This window comes from Bubalus bubalis, chromosome 5, assembly GCF_019923935.1.
Source record: "Bubalus bubalis isolate 160015118507 breed Murrah chromosome 5, NDDB_SH_1, whole genome shotgun sequence".
Lineage (NCBI taxonomy): Eukaryota > Metazoa > Chordata > Mammalia > Artiodactyla > Bovidae > Bubalus > Bubalus bubalis.
In genome coordinates, this window is record NC_059161.1 from 116,176,194 (window position 1) to 116,192,230 (window position 16,037).

Here is a 16,037-nt window from a genome sequence, read left to right on the forward strand (position 1 = left end):
CCCATTAAGGGGGGCATTGAGGCATTGCACATTAATCCTAAACATTTCCCCTTAAACCCAAATGAAGTAACTAACTGTTGCATAATTCAATAAGAAGCCCAGGCTGGGGGCCGTGTTCACTTTCCAAGTAACCAGTGAATAAGTACCATCCCCGAAACTATTAAGTTAATTTAAAATCCTGACAATTTAGCACCACTCTGGCGAGATAAGAACCATTTATTAAAAGACACAGTTCATTAACCCAAATTCTACTGGCATATTTGCTTAGAGAAAGGGGCGGGTCCAGCCCTCATCACCATGGCCTTCTCCCCCGCCCAGGAGTCAGGGGATGAGGCAGCGGGGCCAGAAAGTCCCCGCCTGTGACATCCCAGAAGCGTTCCGGACCACATAGCTCCTTCCTCTCAATATCCAGTCCACCAGGGACCATCTCAGAGTCTTTGCATTACGGAAGGAAGGGTGACAAGTCCTGAGCCCAGAAGAGAGAAGAGGCCCAGAGCTTCATTTTGGCAGCTTCCACCTGTTGGACCTTTCTTCTCCCCAGGGCTCCTCCCTGGGTGCTCTCAGAGCCTCCACTGGGCCCAGTGTATGTTTCCCTCGTAACTTTTGCAACCTGCCTTTCTGAACTCAGTCACTGGGTTCTCTGGGTGTGCAGACTGGGAGCTGCAATAAGCTATTTCACAACTGGTGCTGCCTCCAGGGCAGCGAATGCAGCCCTCGTGTCAGGACAGGCTGACAGCGAGGATGTGAGGTTCCCTTTGTGACATTCTTTTCTGGCTACATAATCTCTCCTTGGGATGAAAACACATTGAATCCCAAGACAGACACTGAGTCACTAAGGACTTCTCCTGAGGGCCTTGCTTTTTGTTTTCTTAAGCCCAGTCTTATAACTATCCTCTGGAAACCGTCAGGCCATTGATAGAAACAGAAAATGGAGGGGGCCTCCTAGGAGTGAACCAGTGCCTGGAATTTGCAACAGATGGGGGCCTTCATACTTCAAACATAAAATGGTGTCCTAGCCATTAACTGTAAAGAGTAGGCATCTTAACTTTCCAAACTGCTGTAATCAACCTGCAGACTGACTCAGCGGGAATCAAGGTAACCATTGAAGTTTGCCGAGGGGAGAGGTGAGGTTTTTGGAGGTGTTACGTGCAGAGTAGAATTCACACCTCTAGCCAGCACCCTGTGGCTGGGCAGGAGCCCTCATCTGATTCTCAGAGTGACATGATAAGTTTTCCCAATTGGCAAAATATTTGTTTGCATAAGTTATTTTATTTTAACTCTCCAAATATCCCAGAGAGATAAGGATTTCTGCATGGCCACTCTACAGTAAGCACACATAGTAAGTGGGGTTTAACAAACTGCTCAGTTTGTTTAAAAAAAAAAAAAAAAAAGGTGGACTATCTGTTCCTTCCCAAATTCTAACATTATTGAGTGATCATCTGCTACTTACTAAATGCTACCTTAAGTCTTCATGATCAAATAAGGAAGGAGACAATTCCCTTATTTTTTTCTCTTTAAAATATTCTTTAATATTAAATTATCATTCAGTTTGCAAAGTGAGCAGTTTAGAGAAAATCTGATGAGGACTGACTCTGTGTGTGTGCATGTTAGTTTCTGCTATACAAAGAAGTGAATCTACAATATGTAACCCTTTCTGTCTTGAACTAACATCTTAGTGGGAGGAAATAAGTGACACACAAGTAAACAAATTAACGAGCTAGCCTCAGGAGTGGTAGGGGCCTGTGTGATGGGTGGAGAATGTGTACCAGGAAAGGCTGGATCACATGGACAGAGGCTGGATGCAAACGGCCTCTCTGAGATGGAATTTCTGAAATCAGCCCTCCCTGGGCAAGTCTGGAGGGGGAAAGCTCCAGGCAGAAAGCCTGGAAGAACAGTCCCTGATGTCAGACAAGTCTGAGAGACAGAGGGCAGAGGACAGATCGAGATTCTGGAGCAAAGTCTCTGAGGAAGATGATACAGAAGAGCCTCTAAGAGGTGGCGGAGGGTCCTCTAGGGTCCTCGACATCAGAGCCTGCAGGGAGGAGTGTGGACTTTCTTCTTAGCATCAAGGGGGAGTGACAAAGTCTCATCTCTTCTGGAAAGCATTATTTAGGCTGCTGTTTGGAGAGTGGACTGTCCGACTCATGATGTAAAGGATGGATGGATGGTGTGGCGGCAGCAGAACTGACTACTTCATCAGTCCAGGCAGGATGTCAACAGAACAGGCAGGATGTCATGATCTCTCGGGTGAAGGCACTAGAGTGAAGGGAGCAAAAATGGATGGGAGATTTATTTTGCAGGAAGAACCAACAAGACAGATAGACGGATTTAATGTTAGAGGTGAAGAAAAAGGAGGAACAAGGATAATTCTTAGTGGTTCTGTTTAAGGAATATGTTAAAAAGGGTGCCAGTGAGTGAGTCAGAGAAACTGTAGAAAGAATAGCCTCTGTGGCCTGCAAGATGGTAGGATAATGAATTCCATTTTGGATGCGTCAGATGGTAGATGCAATCCCTTCTGGGACACACAATTAACTTAAGTACTAATAAGATAAGAAAAGTCAAACACTTTCAGCTGGTCATATCAGCCTCTACAGATGCGAAGTTTTATTCTATTGCAAAGGACTTAGCAATTCCCTTGGCCTTTAAGTTTTTATATATTTCAACAACAAAATTATCAGCTGTGGGCATCCTTTCTGTATTAGATCCTATAAAGCCTTTAATTGTTGTGGTCATTCTTCCAAAGATGGATAGGACTTGCCTATTATCAAATTTACACCCTGCTGCTCTGTCTGTATGCATTTCTGAATACATGATTTTCATCCCAACGCTAAATCAATGTGTGATTGAAAGTATCATTTTTTGAAGAAATTTTAAATGGCAATTAAAACTAATACATGTCATGCCAACAATGCATATCACTGAAGGAAGTGAAGAAAATGGGACCAAGTTTAAATAAAAAATGTAAAAATCCAATGGCCTGACTCCCACATTGATGAGATAATTATGGGTTAAGGATATTTTCTTGATAAAATATATCTGAAGGAAATTCTTTCAGTTTACCATTTCTAATTGCCCCAATTAGCACATCTTGTCCAAATACCCAATGTCCTCAGAAAGAAGGGGGACACTGAAGAGCATGAAGGGCCCGTGATGGAAGGCAGAGAAAGAAGTAGCCACTATGGACACGTCTAAATATCAGAAATTTAAATACAGTGTCTCCATTTGCTGAGTGCCTGCTACATATCAAGCATGGTCACATATCACTTCATCTTTATAATAACATCTTTATAACTTAGACTAAAGGATTATGGCTGACCTAATGAGGTCAAATAACTTAACAGCCAGCACAGAGAACCTCAGAGTTTTGAACACTTGTTGCTTTAAAACCCATGTTTTCACAGAAAGAAACAGTTGAAAGAGGCATCCTAATATACTTTCCTGAGCAAGAGAGTGTGGCAAACACACTTTCTCAAATGCTACAGATCTTTATGGAATTAGACCTTCTTTGGGAACAGGTAGGTAAACCTAAGTGCCCTGGGAGTTTACTGGGGATGCTTTATAAGACCTAGAGGAATTCATTTTTCTTAATTACAGGCTTTTCTGATCATAAATATCGTTGGCTTTGGGGACATAGTGCTTTAACATCTACCTGTTTTCTCTCTCCATGCCACTTGCACTGTCTTTTTCTGTCTCTCTCTGTCTCTGCACTCCATCTGACTCACTCTTTTTATGTTTCTCTATCTCCATGTGGGAAAGGGGGATGTTTTTTAAGGGGGTGCAGTTTATTAAAGGGGGTCCAGAAACTTAAAAGTGAGGCCCAGGCAGAGGAAGCAGAAAGCTGGTTTTACTCCAAGCTCAAGGGAGAGAGAATAAATAATAAGGAACACACATCCTAGATTTTCTACAATGTGACTTATTTTAAATGCTGTGGTCCACTGCCCACACACGCATACCTGCCCTTGTTGGAACCTTGGGGCCAACTTTTGGTTCAGCACATGGAGTTTCTCTATGAAAAGATAAAGTCAGGCTGCCTTCCCTGGCATCCTCCCAGGTCACCAGATTCAGAAAGAAATGGGAGCAAAATGTGTCCCACGGCCATGATGCGTGGAAAAATTCTACATAAATTCCAGAACTTAATCATCAGTATTGATTGTAGTTGATAAAACCCAAACTGCGAGAGAAGAAAAAAACTGCCCAAGGTCACATAACAGGTGGTAGAATCAAGATTCAAACCAAGGCCCCTATATTTCTAAACCCTGGGCTTGGCTCGATGCTAGAGGAAACTAGATCAAGATGCCATCCAGGGATAAAGATCATGTTTCTGGGTGGCTCTCCCCTGGTGCCTTAAGCTCGGAAAAGGAGCACAGTCTTCAGCCAAAAGGAGATCAGAACTCTAGTACACATTCTCATGAAAGCTGGTAAGAGCAGAACCCAAATGGCAACCTCTCAGAAGAGCTGGTTCATGCAAGGGGACATGAAGAGAGACTGGAGAGAAGGGACAGGTGGCACAGGCCCTACAGCACTCTAGGTGTGCAAGGTCCCTTTGCAACTCCTCTGTGCCAGCTACGGGGAGGTGGCGGGCACAGTGCCATATGCCCGCCCTCTCCCACTCACTGCAGTATTCTACCAACCAGCACTGAGCTGTGCTAAGGCCATCAGGCCCAGACATACACTAAGACCAGCCTTATGAAAATGATGCTAGTGAACATCAGAATGATGAAATGCTGGCAATTTTGTGTGGTCCAGTCAAGTGCCATAATCATGATCACCTATCATGATGTTCCTAGTCATGGAGTACACAGAGCCTAGGTCAAAGAAGGCTGCTGCCTGGACACCCACCCTTCCCCATCCACAGGAGGAAGTGTTGTCTCCTTGATTCTGGGAAGCTGGTGGGTGAAGAGGAGGGCCAGTCCCAACAGTCACACTCTCCCTTAAGCCCCTCACTGGCTTCTGAGTGGGTGGTAAGGATGAGAACAAGAGTTGACCACATAAGGACCACGACCTGCCTCATCATACTTCTCCACATTGGGGTCAGGGGTGAAGGAGGCTGTGTGTGCACAGGTAAGAGGCTATGTTTCCAAGGCTTAAATCCCCACTGGATCTCAAGTTTCTGGATACCCTGAACTACTGCTGTCCTCTACAGCTTTCCCACCTGTAACAATCATGATACATGGAGCACCCTCTTCACAGAAACATTGTAAACTTGTATAAAATAATGCATACCTGGTGTCTAGTGTGCTGTTGTGATTATTGGAGACTATTCTTTCAGGCTGTAAAGCCTTGAAGTCTTTACATAAACTTATGGCAGGTCTGTTCCAACTCTCAATATTCATAATAACCTCTCTGTCTCTCTTCTACCACTCGGCTACCCTTGAAGTAAAGAGGACAGGAAGGTCCAGAGGGAAGGAATCCTGGCTCGCATGGATTCTGTGACATGGGATGAATATCTTGGATTCATTCACCTTGGAATTAATATCCTGGCAGAAGACTTGGGGTGAATGCATTCTTTCTAAAGGACAGGGGACCTAGCTTGGGCTGCAGTGTGAAGAGGGGACAAGAGTTTTAAAATAGGTTCAGAATCCACGCCATCAAGCACTGTCAGCAGATGGGATAGATATTTCTCAGCATATATGGCTTGTGTTATTTCTAAGTATATAGGGATGCTGCTCCATTTGATTTCATACACATTGATCACAGAATTCATGGTAGCTCTTATTGTGTTTTTTTTTTTTTTTTTCCTCAACCACTGGATACTAAAAGTAAAATTATTTTTATGTGGGCACCCAATACATTTTCAAGTCCTTTTATTTAGCAATTCTAAAGACCACCATGGATTGAAAGAAATGAGAAACCAGAAGGCCAAAGACCTGACCTTGGGCCTGAGTGATGCTCTTCTGATGGTCCATGGGATCTGGAGTCATTTCATTTCTCCCTGCCTCACTTCCCTGGGAGAAGTAAGCGAACTGGTGGCAACAGGATCTCTAGTGACCTGCTCTAAGGAAAGAAACCTAAAATTGGGTTAAGGCTGGATGCATGGAGATCTTCACTGAAATATTATTTATAACAGCCCCCAATTAGAACAACATAAATGTCCACACAGAGGGTAATGGTACTGTACATCTCCTTGATGGAACGCAATGAAACCAATTAAAATTATGTTCGCTAATACTATGTAACGACATGGAAAATTGCTTCTGATTTGTTCTTAAAAGAAAAAATGAGATATAAATGATATGATTACAACTACATAATAAAAACTATGGCAGAGAATAAGGGGGGAAAATGGAAGAAAATACATTAAATGTAATTGTGCATGAGTGACTTTAAATCTTCTTAAAGCTACTTTTGTATGGTGTCCAAATTATATTTAACAAGGATGCATTACTTAAGCTAAATACGTCAATAATAATCAGCTGAGAGAGTTAGGGTAAATATGTTCTAAGGCCTTTAGTTCTAACATCCAACTGCAACCATGACAGTTTAAAGAGACAGCAGATGTGTGAAAGCTTTTTCAAATGTGGACAGCGCTGAGTTATCATAACTCCTTACTATGATTAACTTGTACCAAGTCGGAACTGACACAAGCCCATTAACAAAGCCAAGGAGTGACTTGAGAAGGAGGCACACGACACAGCGCTCTACTGGCTGCTAGAGTTCTTTTGGGCCCAAATATTCCTGATGCAACCTTTGGAGGAAGGAAAGTGACACAGCTTTTTGCTGTGCAGCCCTCTCTGCCCTTTGTGTTGGCACGACTGTGAAGCCGGTCTTATTGCATTCTCAAGTGATGGGCAGAACAGATGGCCAAAGCCCAGCTTGGGGGCCAGTGTCTGCTTGGAGTGTCAGTGATGCTTACGGAGGAGGGGTGCAGAGGCATGGCAGTGGCCGTGAGGAGGGGCCCTGGGACCACGCAGGGAGGAAGACTGAACATGGTGGTCTTCTCTGTCAAAGACACCAGGAATCTCACTTCCACACAGTAACGCCCGTATGAATGTAAACACACTGGGGAAGTAACCCAGGAATGGAATTTTTTAGCCCAAATTAAAGGTTGCTAGTTAGAATTCAGTCACAACAGGAGCAGCTGCCGGATGATGTCTATTTCATCCAAGGTGTATCACCTCATTATCATTCATCAAGATCGTCGAGTTGGGGTGGGAACAAGATGAAGTCATACCAAAAAAAAAAAAAAAAAAAAAACAGAGAGAACCTGGACTTAAATGCAAGAGGTCTGAGATTGACCTGTGACCCTGGACAGTACGAACTACATGAACCTTGAACCCTACCTCTTTGAGCTTCAGTTCAGAAGACCCGGGTTTGATCCTTGGGTCAGGAAGATACCCTGAAGAATGGAATGGTTACCTACTCCCGTATTCTTGCCTGGGAAATCCCATGGACAGAGGAGCCTGGCAGGCTATGGTCCATGGAGTCGCCAAGAGTCGGATGCGACTGAATGACCAACACTGAAAATAAGATCTAGTTCATAGTTCCAAATGCCTTGCACAAAGGTGCATGGAATCAAGAGAAATCAGAGTCAAAGGTGAATTAAATGTACATTTCTCTTCTAAGAATGCATTGTCTACTCTCCATATCAATTTCTGCTTGCTTTTGTTAGAGTTCTAAATTCTAGGCCATGTTGCTTGACAAGACAAGGAACATCTAAGAGCTCAGATGGTCAAAGGGACCCTTTTGTCACTGCTAGGTTGAGTCACTGCCCTGGCCCTTTGGGACAGGCAGGAAAATCATAGGCTTTACTAGGTCAAAGGGCCTTATAAACATCAAGCCCAACAGTAAGAAACAAGAGACTCACAAAGATGAGGCAAGTGCTCAGAGCTGCACAGTTAATAAGTAACAGAGTAGATATTCAGGTCTATTGGGTTGGCCAAAAAGTTTGTTCTGTTTTTTCTGTAGCATTTTTAAGGAGAAACCTAAACAAAATTTTTGGCCAATCCAATAGAGGTCCCCCTCCCAGATTTAACATTCTTTTTGCTATGTAGATATTACTGATTCAAAATATACTTTTCTGACTTGAGAAAGATGATATAAAGCAACAGCTATGGAGGACTGCAAGGAGATTAAACCAGTCAATCTTCAAGGAAATCAGCCCTGAATACTCATTGGAAGGACTGATGCTGAAGCCGAAGTTCTAAACCTTTGGCCACCTGATGTGAAGCGCCAATTCATTGGAAAAGACCCTGATGCTGAGAAAGATTGAAGGCAAAAGGAGAAGGGGGCAGCAGAGGATGAGCTGGTTGGATAGCATCACTGACTCAGTGGACATGAGTCTGAGTAAAATCCGTGAAGGACAGAGGAGCCTGGCGTGCTGCAGTCTGTGAGTTCACAAATAGTCAGACACGAATTAGTGCCTGAACAACAACAACAGAAGTTTGAGAGCACAGACACTTGGGTATTAATGATGCAGGCTAAGAGGGCAGGAGAAGTGGGGAAGGGTGAAACCTGATGCTGTGCATCAATATAGCAGTTTTCAAAGCTGAGTATAATTTCAACTCTAATTCTTCCTTACAGATTTAACCTTATCTGTTAGTCAGGACAGACGTGGGCCCCATTTTGTACATGAGGAAGAAGATGAAATGTTTTGCCCACAATCTCAGAGCCCATTAGTGGCCAAAGGGAGACGAGTGGCAAGTAGAGAATTCATGTGCCCTGACCCCTTTTAACAGCTCATGTGCTGCCTGTTTGCGAGTGTTGGAAAATCCATGTGGGCAGTTCTCAGCCCCACTTACCTCTGGAGTCCTTGATGCCCTGTTATCTTTAAGAACCACCAAACCATGTCAGGACCCTGGCTTAGCAGCTCCTCAGAGGCTGTTGCCCTGAGAGCTGTTGCCCCCAGAGTCCAAAGACATCAGAGTGTGTTGATTGGCCCAGAACTTTAAGTCACTAGGCACTTTTGCTACAGATAAATGTAGGCACACAAAGAACAAATGGGGTTGACATCTGGTGCCGAGGATAGGGGGTAGAGGACAAAGAATAGAAGAAGCCAGGCGGGCTTTATCAACTCTACCATGCCTTTCCCCCGGCGGGCAGCACAGAGCCACCAGCCACTTGCCTCTTTACAGTTTTAACTAAAAGGAGCATTACAGAGGTGAATTAACATTTTAAAAGAATGTAAAAACTCAGAGCTGTTCTAATGATGATTAATGGAGAGCTATAAGGGGGCCTTGACCTGCCAGTGTCATTAAATGGATTGGCAGGTTTCTGAGCATTAATTATAAATAGCCACAGGAGTTCTCCCGCTTAACAGAATGATGATAAATCCAAGTCTCCGAGAGAGAAGGAGAAGAAAGGAAAGCAAAAAGGGGAAAAAAGTTTGCCTGTTTCTGTCTGCCCGGGTGAAGTGGGGAGAAGGCAGACAGTGAGCAGAGGGAACGAGATAAATGATAAATTAGGCCCTGCCAGTCAATCACATTTCCTAAATGTTTTATGTCCCCAAAGCTATAAAAGCAATATTCCTTTCTGCCCTTATTGGAAGCATTTCTGTACGGCAATCACATCAGTTTCCTTGGGGATTTCAACTGAAATGTGCTTTGCCTTTTCTTTTTATATTTACTCTCCAGCCTGCGACCAAGGGAGGGTCAGAGCCCGCATACAAATGGGCAGGAGAGAGACCCAGTGACCAGGAGGGGCTGGCAGGGGGCCCTGGCTCCTCCACTGTGCCCACAGCAGAGGCCCGGCGCTCCAGTTCCTGTCCTGGAATGGTCTCGTCCAGCGAGCAGGCGCAGTCCTGATAAGACCCGCAGTGAGGGCTCAGCACAAGCTTTACGGACTCCACACATGCCATGAGGGTAGGTGTGGGGTTGAGTCTGTTTTGCTCACTGCTGCCTGATCAGAACCTACAGCAGAGCCTGGTGCATCGTGGCGCCCTGCCAGTATTTGTTGAATCGGGGCATGAAGGAGGGAGTGATGAACTAGTTTATCTGTGACTAGGATGCAGAGAGAGGACCTCTGGAGGGGCCACATCCATTGCAAACACCTGAGCCCGGCAGAGCCTTGGGCAATGGGCGTTCAGGTCCTGGGCACAGCCACTGGCTCTTCTTATCCCTGGAATACGAGGGTGCCAGCTTCCCCCAGCCCATTCTTTGAAAACTCACTCAGATTCCTTGCATTTTGGAGCGGGCAGGGGACCCAGGGAGGTGCAGAGACTGAGCCAAAGTCACTCAGGTAAGTGTGTGAGCTCCAGCATGGGTCCCTCATAGAGTCCCCTCCCCTCCCCATCACCCTGCCTCTCTCCCACTCCCCACCATGACTTCCAGATTGCTGGCAAAAGCAATCTCAGCCAACTGGCCCTGCACCTCTGCATCTCCGAATGCTCGAGCCTGGGGATGTGTGGGTCTCCCAGCTCGACATGCCCAGTGCCTGGGTTTAGGTGATCACCTGTGGTGGAAGAGGGAGGCAGACAGGGAGAGGTCAGGAGAAGGAATGAAAGGAAGAAGCCCAAGCTAGGATTTGGAAGAATGGGTCATCCCTGGATGATGTTATATATTTTGTGTGTCGTTACTTTTCAAGGCTTTCCCTTGCAAGTCATTATTTCGACTGATTAGAAAGCAGTATTGAAAGACCTGCTTCTCTGGTACCGTTTTCCTCACATCCTATTAGTTGCAATACAATTACAAAGAATACATCAATTCCTGGCCTGCCCGCCGCCGCTGCCAGAGCCGCCTATTAAAAAGCGGCCTTATTAATGGAATTGTACATCTAGGATTAATCGGCTTGCGTGGGCCATTTACATTTCTCATTCCACAAGCACTTTTGTTTGCTTAATAGGCTGAAGGAGGTAGGAAATGACACAACAAAAGCCTCTCCCAATTGCCACGGGTATCACTGGGGGATGTAATATCCCCTCCTCCTTTCATCCTGAAGTGCCGCTCAGGGATAAGATCTGGCGCATGCTGCTGGGGAGAAGCGGGCGGCAGCCAAGGCGCGATCAGTGGGGAGGGGATTGCAGGGGCCTGGCCCAAGATGGTGTGCAAGCTCTGGCGAAGGAGATACAGTCAGAGACTCGCATACAGGGAGGTAGGGAGTGAGGGAAGGTCCAGGAGAGTGGGATCCAGGCAGGGTGACCAGCTGCAGGCCTGGCATTCACGAGACTGATGTACCCTACCTTCGCCACGAATGGCTCCTGCTCACCTGGTCGGCTCCCTCCGTCTACACGGTCCTCCATCATCACCCACCCATGGCTCAGGTGCTGTAGCGCCAAGTCACTCCTCTCCTGGGCCGAGCAAAGCACAGTTTCAACAGAGAGGGATGTGGGGCCGGTGGAGGAGGCCACACATGTCCACTGCTCTTTCTTTCTTCTATTGCTTGGAGGCCTCAGGACTGACTGCTTGGGCTTCTCTCTAGGACTTTGGAGAGGAGGGTTGAGAGCATCACAGCAGAGTTCTTGAGTTCACTAGATTCTGAGAGCCCAGCTAAGAGGCTGCTGTCTCTGTAGCTGTGTCTGTCGAGAAGTCCCAGAGATACCGGCCACCTGAGTGGGCCAACATGACGGCAGGGGAGTGGTGCTGGGATGAAGTGAATGGAGTAGGGGTGGCCCAGTTCCCCCAGCTCCGTCAGACTCTCTAGAGAATGTGGAAACTACACCCTTACCCAGGCAGGTGCAATTACCCCCGGCACATCCTGCCTACAGGGAGTTTCCCGGGACATCAGAGAGAGGTTAGGACACCCCAGGGAAAAGTCACTCAAAAATCACAGACCTTGAACCTTTTCAGCAAACCCTGTCCCCAGAGAATCTGGCCTGTGCCGAGCAGAAGCAGGTATGGGATGAGAGGGACGTGCAGTATGTGGGTTCGGCACTGATGGGGCTTCAGCGTTGAGCCACAGAGGGGTTCAGTCTGGAGATGGACAGAGAGCGGACCTCCTCTCCAGGTAGAAGCCACACTTCCCAGCCGGGGCCAGGCGCCTACCTGCCCACCCTCTCCTCATGTCCTCTCTTCCACTTGCTCTCACAGGCTCATCCTTTTGACGACGATGCTTTATTGAATTTGCTTCTCTTTTTGTCTCTGGCCAGCTGGCTTCCCCCATGACCCACGGAGGTCCATGCAGGTCAAACATGATGGACAGCTGAGGCATATGAAGCCCCAGACCCCTTCCCAGCCAGGCGCTCTGGTCAGACAGAGGGCTCCGGTCTCCGATGGTGTTACCGTGGCAGCAGGGTCCATGATGGCGAAGCGCTGTAATATAGTATGACTTTGTGCCTTAATGAAATTTTTTCTAGACCACTAGGAAAAAAAGACTCCATTAACCACACTACAAAGGCCTCTACTTATTAGTATTTTAGAACAGTGGCACAACATTTCGTGAATCTAATTACTGCTGACAAATATGAAAATTGAAATCAAAGTTGAATTTTCAGCTACCGTGCCTCGTATGCCAGCCTTCTCTGACTCGGACTATTGCATCAACACATTTATTCTTCCAGTAGTTTCAGCAGAAGATGGGTGATTTTCCCTCTCCCTGCTGCTGCTCACTTCCCCCGCCCACCACCAGTCCCCACACCCTCCCCGGCTAGGACCCTCTGTATTTTGAAGCATTAAATCTGACATATTCATCTTGGTGGCCAGCCCAAGCTAACTAACTTCATGCTTACCTGTCACAGACGCAGCAATGGGCTAAGCTGAGAAAGCCTCTTCCCTCCACCCGTTTCTCCTCCCACCCCCAAACCTAGCCTTCTTTTTTTCAGATAAAAGTCATTTGACTGATTTCAAATTCCTCGTGATATCAGGACCAAAAAAAAAAAGGGGGACTTGTCAACACCTTTCTTTCTTTCCCCTATTAAGCACACTGTAAAAATCAATGCCTTTGTCACTTCACTCTGCTTGCGAGAATGTTTAATGGATGTCAAGGGAGCTAATGATCGCTGGTAGAAAATTCATTTTAGATTTGCTATTTATAAAGTGCTCAGTGCTCAGGTGGGAAATTAACATGAGGCAAGGAGCCGGCTGGGTGGGGGAGGGTGGGAGGCCAAGCGGGGCCCTGCCAGGCTGGCAGGCGCTTTGTGTGGGTGGCACCCAAGGGCTTCTTCGGGCAGAGGATGCTAGTGTCAGAGATGCTGTGGGGGTTCGGTACAAAGAGCACAGGCTCCGGAAACATCCAGACCCCGTGATCTGACCTTTCGGAGCCAAAATTTTTGTCAGTGATAAAATCCTATCTTGCAAAACGTGGCTCACAAGTTGTAGAAAAGGATTAAATAAAATATTACACATAAAACATTCACTGGTGACTGGCACCGAGGACTGGGACGTGTTTGATAGATGTTTCATTTTTTGCCCCAAAGGCCCAGGAGGGGACCGGGACAGGGGATGGTGAGCACAGAATTGCTCCGGGATCTGAAACTGGCCAGGGCTGCACTCGAAGACAAGCCCGCCGAAGAAGGACAAACCTGCCTTACCTGCCCATACCACGGCCCCCGCGTGAGCACAGTAGTCCCTGGTTCTCAGACTCCAACAACAGTGAGCATCAGAGTCACCTGGAGGGCTTCTTAAGCCGCACACAGCTGGGCCTCATTAGCTTCAGCGTTTTTGAGGGTCTAGACCAGGGGTCCCCAATCCTCTGGGCATCAGGGACTGGTTTAAGGTAAGATAATTTTTCCATGGACCCAGGTGGGGGAGAGTGGTTTGGGGATGATTCAAAGCGCATTACATTTATTCTGCTCTCCATTTCTATTATTACATCAGCTCCACCTCGGATCATCAGGCATTAGATCCTGGAGATTGGGGACCCCTGGTCTAGAAGTCTGGGGTGGGGCCCCAGAACTAGCATTTCTGGCAAGTGCCCAGGCGGTGCTGCCACACTCAGAACCACCGTGATGGCCCTGCGAAGGGAACAGTTTCCTGAAAGACAGTGTGGAGCCACCGCCCAAAGGGCACCTCCTGAATGGCAAGTGGTCCCCGCCTGCCCGACCCCTGCCCCTCAAGCCAGTCTGGGACTCAGAAATGTCCAGCAAATCAGTGAAGGCTAGTTCAATCCCTCCCAAAGTTTACCTTGCTGGTGAAGCAGAAGAGCCAGGCGCTGGGTTCATGTTCTCATTTGCATCAACACAAGCCAAGCCTCGGTCTCCCCTCTGGGTGGCTGGTGCTTCAGGGGCTGAGTGGATCAGCCCCCAACCCTCCAGCCCTCCAAGGCTGTCTCAGTTGCACTTGGCATTCCAGGTCCAAAAGCTCTGGGCTGCCCCTCACCTTGCTTCTAGTCTCCTCTTCCTGGCCTTCCCTTGGACATTTCTCTGTTCTATTTGGATTAACTGCAAATCTCCTTTGATTACTCGCTGTGTTGAAACAGACATCCTGTTGCCACGTGTTTGATGACTGAGTCCCGGGGGAGATCCTATTTGCAAGGCAGCCAGTTACGGTGCACTCGGCCTTACACACACTCCTCGAGCTGCTAATTCATTGTCTAAGAAGTTGCTTTTCCGTTTTCTGATTTTTCAATAATAGGCTTCTTACCAAGCCCTTAAGCTCCAGAAATAAGCCTAAAACTACTTTTCCAGTCATTTACATAAACACCAGTGGATCAGGAAGGGAGAAAAAGGGACTAGTTTTGCATGTTACTCCTAAGGCTCTGGAAGCCTCTATGGACAGCCTGTCAAGGCTGCAGGTCTGGAAAAGTGACGTGGGAAGCGTGCGGCTCCCAGAAAGCCTGACACCCCGGCAAATGATAAATCCTGAAATTTCTCCTGACGCCCTGGCTGCCGCTTTGCAGAGCTGGGCTGATATTCTGGGCACCAGCAAATTGTTCTGTCAGCACACGGCTCCCTCAGCTGCATCCTGTTAGGAAGCCTGTCTTTCATCCCCCAGTCTTTGCACCACAGCCCCACCCTATGAAGCTGCATCTTGCCACCTGGGGCAGGTAAACCAGTGGCTGCAGAAAAGCTGCCCAGAGGCAGGGCCCCGAGGGACGGAAATAGGTCTCCCTGCAGCTGGCCCCTCATTCTGTTGTGGGATTGTGGGTTCGGGGGGTGGACCATAGTAGGTACTCAGTTAGCTCAACTGAGGAGAGGGACTTCCTGGCACGTGGGCCACTTTGAACCACCATCTGTTTTTCTATTTCTCTTTCTTTCCCAAATGTGGATTTTATATATAATCCAATGAGCCAGAAAGAGAAGCCATCTCTTTTCTCCCCACTGCCAAACTACATACCTCCCCATTAAAAAGAAGAGAAACCAAGAAAACTTTTAAACTCTTAATTCTGATCTGGCCATTTTCCTGAGGTCTAAGATGTATGGACAAGAGGCAGGTGTCAGATGAACAGGGCACAAAACCAAGATGCCCCCTTCAATGTGAATTTCAGATCAACAGCAAATAAGTTTTAATATAAGTATGTGCTATGCATAATTAAAAGTTAGGCATCACTTATCTGGAAATAAGTGGGGTGTCCTGGATTTATATCTACTAAGGCTGGCAACCCAAAAGGAAATTCTTATTAGTTTACATATTCCTATTGACTTGCCTGGTGACTCAGATGGTAAAGAATCCTCTTGCAATGCAGGAGACCTGGGTTCAATCCCCCAGTCAGGAAGATCTCCTAGAGAAGTGAGTGGTTACGCACTCCAGTATTCTTGCCTGGAGAATCCCCATGGACAGAGGAGCCTGACGGGTTACAGTCCATGGGTTGCAAAGAGTCAGACACAACTGAGTGACTAACACTCACTCACTCACTATATCTTTCGTGCCATCAAGTCTGCCTTGTCTGCAGGTTCTTTCCTAAGGTGGGAATATTCCAGAGAAACTGAGACCCTTCCCCTGAGGCCCCAGCAGGCCCCAGGGGAGTCCTTCCTTCCTATCAGAGTTCCTCACCTGTGCTGCACGACTGCCTGATGTCAGTGGTTCTCAACATTTAGGGTGACTCACCCATCTGAGGGGCTTCTCCAGACACAGGTAGCTGCCTTTTCGGAAAGCCCCAGACGTTCTGATTCAGGGACCAAGATTGGACCGGACATAATGGATGCCTGGGCTACAAGGCCGACTCCTAACAAGGAAACTGGCAAGAGGGATACTCTGTGGGTAGAATTGGTGAATCTGAGCAGGTCTCAA

General features: G+C 47.1%; 1 protein-coding gene and 1 long non-coding RNA gene across 2 annotated transcripts in view; both read right to left on the reverse strand.

Annotated features, from left to right (window-relative positions):
* NTM (neurotrimin) overlaps positions 1 to 16,037 on the reverse strand; it is a 953,690-nt gene that overhangs the window by 919,349 nt on the left and 18,304 nt on the right. The window lies entirely within an intron of this gene.
* On the reverse strand, positions 1,514 to 14,884 carry LOC123333803. The gene is made up of 3 exons (XR_006551388.2): positions 13,992 to 14,884; positions 11,140 to 12,182; positions 1,514 to 2,256 (listed from the first exon to the last, which is right to left on the reverse strand). It is a non-coding gene; the product is annotated as an uncharacterized LOC123333803 (long non-coding RNA).